We start from the raw sequence: 7,814 nt of genomic DNA, 5'->3' as shown, positions 1-7,814 counted from the left end.
TGAGACTGAGTCTCACTCTGTCACTCAGGCTGGAGTTCAGTGGCATGATCTCGGCTCACTGCAACCTCCACCTCCCAGGTTCAAGTGATTCTCCTGTCTCAGCCTCCCAAGTAGCTGGAATTACAGGTGCCCACCACCACGCCAGGCTAATTTTTGAATTTTTACCAGAGACAGGGTTTCGTCATGTTGGCCAGGCTGGTCTCGAACTCCTGGCCTCAAGTGACCTGCCCGCCTCAGCCTCCCAAAGTGCTGGGATTACAGGCATGAGCCAACTCGCCCAGCCTCTTAATGTTTTATTAACAGACTCATTTAAATTTAATGGCTCGGTGTGGTATCTCATGCCTGTAATCTCAACACTTTGAGCAGCTGAGGGGAGAGGATCACTTGAGGCCAGGAGTTCAAGGTCAGCCTGGGCAATAGCAAGACCCTGATTCTACAGAAAATTAAACAATTTAGCCAGGCTTGATGACACATCTGTAGTCCCAGCTACTCGGGAGGCTGAGGCGGGAGGATTGCTCGAGTTCAGGATTGCGAGGTTGCAGTAAGCTGTGATCATGCTCATGCCACTGTATTCCAGCCTGGGTGATACAGCAAGTCCTTGTCTCTAAAAAAATTAAAATAAAAAAAATTTTTTTAATTAATCAAAGGATAATCGTTGGCTTTTAAATCAGTTAAGGATTAAAATGCAATATTGAACTGTCTGTATTGGAAGCAGCAACAGTACTGCCAGGACTGCTTTTCTCCTGGGGCTCAGGAGTGGGCAGGCTCGCTTTGGAAACTGCCGCTGTTTCCCTATAGTCTGGTGTTACAGGTCCCTCTTGTGTTGGTTGTTAACATTGTCTTGCTTCTGTTCTAGAACCATGAGAACCTGATTCTATAATTGAGTTCATTAGCATATTGCAGTTAATATTCTCCTCCTCACCGACATCATCACCATCAATAGCTGGGTGTGCATACAGGAGACAGTGGGAAATCAGTGTAGGGTAGTTTAAAACCACGTGCTTTGTAGCCAGATGGATCTGAGTTTGTATTGTTTCTTCTCAGCCATATTACGTTGGGCAAGTTAATTACACTTTTGTGTGTCCGTTTCTGCATTGATTAAGTAGAGGTGATAATAATACTCATTTTCAACAAAAAATAGGATAATGTATACAAAGTATCTGGTGTCTCAAAAATTTTACTATTTTCCTATTCATTTCTTCTTTTTCAAAGGAAGACAGAAATTCTTTTTTATTTTTATTTTATTTTATTTTTGAGATGGAGTCTTGTTTTGTCGTCCAGGCTGGAGTGCAATGACACAGTCTCAGCTCATTGTAACCTCCACCTCCCAAGTTCAAGCGATTCTTCTGCCTCAGCCTGCCCAGTAGCTGGGACTACAGGCGCCTGCCATCTCACCCAACAAATTTTTGTATTTTTAGTAGAGACAGGATTTCTCCATGTTGGCCAACCTAGTTTCGAAATCCTGACCTCAGGTGATCTGCTCACCTCGGCTTCCCAAAGTGCTGAGAATACAGGCATGAGCCACCATGCCTGGCCCAGAAATTCTTGAAAAGAATGAGTAAAGATGTAATTGAGGCAAATTGGATGTGCTGTGAATTTATCAAAGGATTGAGAAATCGTTAAGGTTCCTATATAATGGCAAAGTAAATTTTAAAAAATGACAAGTTAGTCAGTAATATCATTTAGCCCATCATTATACCCAGAAGAGAACCCCTTATACCCTGTTTTCCTGTCTTCCTTCCTCTACTGTCCCCACTCAGGAAGGCTTTGAAAGTCTTGGCTTTTCTTCTTGTGGTTGAAGTCTGGCAAGTGCCTGCTTGCTGCTTCTGTCCCATGGCCCTACTTGTAGTGAGTCCTCAGGTCAAGATATAAACAGATTTTATTGTAGTTAGTAGCGTAAGTTGTATGTACAAAATATTTGCTAAGGCACTATTGATATACATAATTATGCATCTGCCCAAAATAAAGGATTTCTCCTTCCCCTGAATTCATATAGGACATACAGTGTAAAAATTCAGTGAACCCTTAGCATACACCATCTTGTTGTTTATACTACTTGTTCTAATGTATACCTCTCCAGGGTTCTTGGGGCTGTCTCAATTCCTCTTTAAATTTTTACTAACAAGCTTAGGCTTTACCAAAAGTCAGCTTTAGTAAATATTTATTGTGTTAAGTTGAATTGCGTATCTTGTTTGCCTGAGGATACTGGAAATATTTCAAAGAAAGAAATTTGGTTCTCTACTTCTTTGTACCCCATTTTTCCTCCTTTTAACCCACCATGAAGCTCTTGAGAAGATCAGTAAATCTTTTTTACTTTTTTTTTTTTCCTTTTTGTAGAGACGGGGTTTCACCATGTTACCCAGGATGGTCTCGATCTCCTGACCTCGTGATCCACCCGCCTTGGCCTCCCAAAGTGCTGGGATTACAGGCGTGAGCCACCGCACCCGGCCACTAAATCTCTGATAATATTCACAGTAAGCAATAGAACAAAGCAGACTAGAATTTTAATGCTGCAACGGACCTTTGCAAGCATCCAGCCCAGGACTGAACTCCCTGACATCAGCCCTGCCAAAGGTCATTCCCCCTTTGCCAGAGCAACTGTAGTCCTGGGGAATGCATCACTTATCAAGGCAGCTATTGTAGACAGAAATTTTTTAAAATTTCTTTTTTTGAACAGAGACAGGGTCTCGCTAAGTTGCCCAGGCTGGTCTCAAACTCCTGGCCTCAAGTGATCCTCTCACCTTGGTCCCCCAAAGTGCTGGGATTATAGGCATGAGCCACTGTGCCTGGCCCAGAAATCTTTGAATAGGATTACAGTTCCTGTCCCTTCAGATCTAAAACCTATACATCAGAGGAATTCAAAACACTTTTAAACCTGCTTGCCACACAACAGCCCATCACATATTCAAGCTCTTCACAGATTCAAGATAGCTCTTGAGCCAAACATGGTAGCATGCGCCTATGGTCCCAGCTACTTGGAAGGCTGAGCCAAGAGGATTGCTTTGAGCACAGGGGTTTGAGGCTTCAGTGAGCTATGATCACACCTGTGGATAGCCACTGCACTACAAGCTGGGTAACACTGCGAGACTCCATATCAAAAAAAGCAGCAGCAGCAGCACTTTTGAATCCAATTTTTCTGTGATAAAAACTTCAGTTCACGGCCGGGCATGGTGGCTCACGCCTGTAATTCTAGCACTTTGGGAGGCGGAGGTGCGTGGATCACCTGAGGTCAGGCGTTCAAGACCAGCCCTGGCCATCATGGTGAAACCCCATCTTTATTAAAAAAAAAAACAAAAAAAACTTCAGTTCACTACATGATATAATTTTTTTTCTTTCTTTCTTTTTTTTTTTTTTTTTGAGATGGAGTTTCTCTCTTGTTGCCCAGGCTGGAGTGCAATCTTGGCTCACCACAACCTCTGCCTCCCGGGCTCAAGTAATTCTCCTGCCTCAGAAAAAAAAAAAAAATGTTTCAAAAAGCCTGGAGTAGATACAATGACCTTCTGCTGGGGGGCAGTTGGGTATTGAAAAATCTAAATAATACATCACATTGTCAATCATCTGACTAATTCATGAAAAAACAAACCAACTCTCATTCTAAATTTATACCACACAAAAGAATAAAAGGTGAAAGATTCAGCATCATGCAAGGTCCAAAGTCCTGAATTCCTGGCATTGCTTTCCAACCTTTCTGTCTGCTCCTGGGTCCACATGTGTGGAAACCATCATCTCAGGGGGGCCTGAGGATTGAGGTTACTGCTCTTCATCACAGTGCATGCAAAGGCATTCAGGTAGCGTCCAGGGAGTGGTATGTGTTTGCGGTGTGTTTTGGGAGTGGGGATGTGTGAGAAAAGGATTTACGGAAAACATCCTTCTCTTAGTGGCTGGGTTATGCCAGGAAGTGAGTCTTTCCCACTGCCAGTCTCCTTGGGAAACTGTGCATCAGTGACACCAACTAGGTGACCAGAGAGTGGTGATTCCCACGGTTCTTAGCTATGACCCTGTTATTATCTCTGCCTGCCCTGTCTCAAAAAGAAAAAAGAAAAGGTTGAATGCAGTGGTTCATGCCTGTAATCCCAACACTTTGGGAGGCCAAGGCAGGTGGATCACCTGAGGTCAGGAGTTCGAGACCAGCCTGGCCAACACGGTGAAACCCTGTCTCTACTAAAAATACAAAAATTAGTCAGGCGTGGTGGCACATGCCTGTAATCCCAGCTACTTGGGGGGCTGAGGCAGGAGAATTGCTAGAACCTGGGAGGCGGAGGCTGCAGTGAACTCCAGCCTGGGCAATGGAATGATACTCAGTCTCAAAACAAAAACAAACAAACAAAAAACAACAACAAAAATAACAAAGAAAGAAAAGAACCGGTTATATGAACTGTTCTTTGCCAGTTTGCTAAGAACTGCTTGCTGAATATTTGACTTTTTGTGCATATTGGACTTGGGGTTTATTTTCATTTCAGTCTGGTCACAAGGCTGCAAGAGAGCAGCTAATTTTCACCTGTTCCAAAAGACCTAGGAGTTGTGTGTTGCTGACTTGGCTCAGTCGATTTACAAGTAATCTCTCCTTTTCACAACTCTAGCCGCCTTCTCCAGCTTCCTTGCTGCCCATCCACTGTCAAGGGTATTTTCTCAAATCAGATTTCACCCGTGCACAGAGGCGACCCCTTGTGGCTTTCCCTGGGGCCTGCATCTCTAGGGGCTGGCTCGGATGAGAGTAGTCAGCCTTGGGTTCCCCCTCCTGGTGGAGCATGCCTCCCTCTTACTGCATAGGATGCCATCAGTCTGTTGGAAGCAGAAACGAAAAAGAACAGTCTGTTTGCCAAAGGAATGTGTCTATGCAAAAACATATAGCTCAACACAATTGCTGCACCAGGAGGAAAATCGTAGCATCTGCCAACTCACAAAGCCTCCTCACAGCTTTCCCCTGCATCCTTCCCCTTCCAACAGCAGCCACTACGCTTATTCCAATCACAGTGAAACAACTATTTTGGAAAAGAAGAGCCCAGGCCTGCAGCAGCCATCTGATCTAAGAGCTGATTTGTACTTGGGCGGATGAAAAATACCAGCACTGTTGACCTCGGGAAGTTGAAAGCCATGGAGTAAAATGTTAATGATGCTTACATTTTTCTAATAGTTTTTCAGGACTTTAAACTGAGGAAGTCTGCTGTAAGGATGAACCAGATAAACTAATGTTCAGTGATAGTGGAAGCTATTTAGTTGAAATTGATAGCAAATATTTATTGTCTATCACATTCAAAGGACTGTGCTAAGTGATACAGAAAAGTTAGAGGTGTTTTATAGGGCCCTGATATTTCTTTTTGGCCCTTTGTTGAGTTTTTATTTTTTGAGACAGGGTCTAGCTCTCTTACTCAGGCTGGAGTGCAGTGGTGTGATCTCAGCTCACCCCAATATCTGCCTCCTGGGTTCAAGCAATTCTCCTGCCTCAGTCTCCCAAGTAGTTGGGATTACAGGTCCCACCACCACCACCCGGCTAATTTCTACTCTCTCCAGCTGGGAGCTGGGGCCCTGGCTAGTGCAAGACTCTGCTGTGGCTGCTGATATGAGCAGGAGAAGGAGCATGCCCAGCTGGCTGGAGCTTAAGGTCCAGCTGTTAACCTTGAGCTAAACTGCATGAAAGTTGCCAATCTTCAGGCCACAGAGTCTCAACGGAAGTTCCCCAGAGTCAGGAAGAGACTACCCTGAGTGTGTTATGCTTGAGGTGGGAGGTGGATGGGGCTCAGAAATATGACTCTCAGCACACATGAATGTGTGCTGCTCCAGGGCACCGGGGGAGGGAGCAACACTCTTACAGCTCAACACTCTTCAGCACGTGGGAGTTAGCACTTCCGGGATCAAAGCCCGTTAAAGTGACACAAGGGACTGGTTAAAAGACTGTCCATCTCTCTACTTTAGAAGACAGGATTCTTCTTTTCTTTTCTTGATGGCTTCATAAACCCATAGAGCTTTTATTTTTCTAACAGAGTGTTTTTTTGGAACAGTTTTAAATTCACAACAACATTGAACAGAAAGTACAGAGAGTTCCCACCTATCCCCCACCCACCCACGCAGCCTCCCCCACCATCAGCATCATGACAATAGGTGAACTAACATTGATTGACACATCATTATCAACCAAAGCTCATAGTTTACATTAGGGTTCACTCTTGGTGTTGTACATTCCATGTTTTTTGTCTTTTTTTTTTTTTTTTTTTAGACAATGTCTCGCCTGTCACTCAGACTGGAGTACAGTGGCACAATCTCAGCTAACTGCAACCTCCACCTCCCAGGTTCAAGCAATTCTCCTGCCTCAGCTTCCCAAGTAGCTGGGATGACAGGCATGCACTACAATGCCCAGCTGATTGTTTGTATTTTTTTTGTAGAGATGGGGTTTCGCCATGTTGGCCAGGCTGGTCTCAAACTCCTGACCTCAAGTGATCCAGCTGCTTTGACCTCCCAAATTGCTGGGATTACAGGTGTGAGCCACCACGCCCAACCCATTCCATAGGTTTTGACAAATGTGTGATGACATGCATCCACCATTATAACATTATACAGAATAATTTCACTACCCTAAAAAATCCCACAAGTTCTCATGGAACTTCTTTATTTTACTTTATTTTTTTAAATGGAGTCTCTCACTCTGTCATGCAGGCTGGAGTGCAGTGGTGTGATCTCGGCTCACCATAACCTCCACCTCCTGGGTTCAAGCCATTCTCCTGCCTCAGCCTCCTGAGGAGCTGGGATTACAGGTGCGCACCATCATTCACAGCTAATTTTTGTGGTTTTAGTAGAGGCGAGGTTTCACCATGTTGGTCAGGCTGGTCTCAAACTCCTGACATCGTGATCCACCTGCCTCAGCCTCCCAAAGTGCTGGGATTTTAGACGTGAGCCACCGCACCCAGCTGGAACTTTTTTAAAAGAAGGGTTTCTGGGCTTCTCCTAAGATCTATGGAACTGAAATTCTTACAGGCAAGACCCAGGAATTTGCATATTAATGTTTCCCCCACCTGCCTCCATACAGAGGGTGAAATTTAGACAGCTAATCCAAGCCATGGCCAATGTATAGAAACTTCTGGATGATAAAGTATCTAAGGCCCATTCTCCTTTTAAAATTGTGTGATGTATTGCCTTAGCCTGGAAATTCACTTCCAGCTGACTTCAGAAAGAAGCAAGTAGTTCTCAGAGGACCCCAGAGGCCACCATGAGTGGCTGGTGCTGTGGAAGGGTCCTCTACCTACTGCAAGGTTTTTCTTCCTATGAGGTGGGGAATTGGGTTCTTGGACTTCTTGCCTGCCACTAAGGACACTCAGCAGAATTCCACATGAATTTTTTTCACAATTTCATGTGGTACATGATGGCCAAAGTTTGGAAACAAAACAAAAGGAAAGAAAGTTGGTGCAATGGCTCATGCCTATAATCCCAGCCCTTTGGGAGGCCGAGGCGGGTGAATCAGACGAGGTCAGGAGTTTGAGACCAGCCTGGCCACATGGTGAAACCCCATCTCTACTAAAACTAAAAACCTCGGCAGGCATGGTGGTGCACGCCTGTAATCCCAGCTACTTGGGAGGCTGAGGCAGGAGAATCACTTAAACCTAGGAGGTGGAGGTTGCGGTGTCCTGAGATCACACCACTGCACCCAAGTGTGGGCAACAAGAGTGAAATTCTGTTTCTTTTTATTATTATTATTATTTTAATAAAGATGGGGTTTCACCATGATGGCCAGGCTGGTCTTGAACTCCTGACCTCAGGTGATCCACCCACCTTGGCCTCCCAAAGTGCTAGGATTACAGGTGTGAGCCACCGTGCCTGGTCAA

The sequence above is a fragment of the Cebus imitator genome, unplaced genomic scaffold, assembly GCF_001604975.1.
Source record: "Cebus imitator isolate Cc_AM_T3 unplaced genomic scaffold, Cebus_imitator-1.0 Scaffold28, whole genome shotgun sequence".
Taxonomy (NCBI): Eukaryota; Metazoa; Chordata; class Mammalia; order Primates; family Cebidae; genus Cebus; species Cebus imitator.
The sequence above is the reverse complement of the archived record's forward strand: the minus strand, read 5'-3'. Positions refer to the sequence as shown.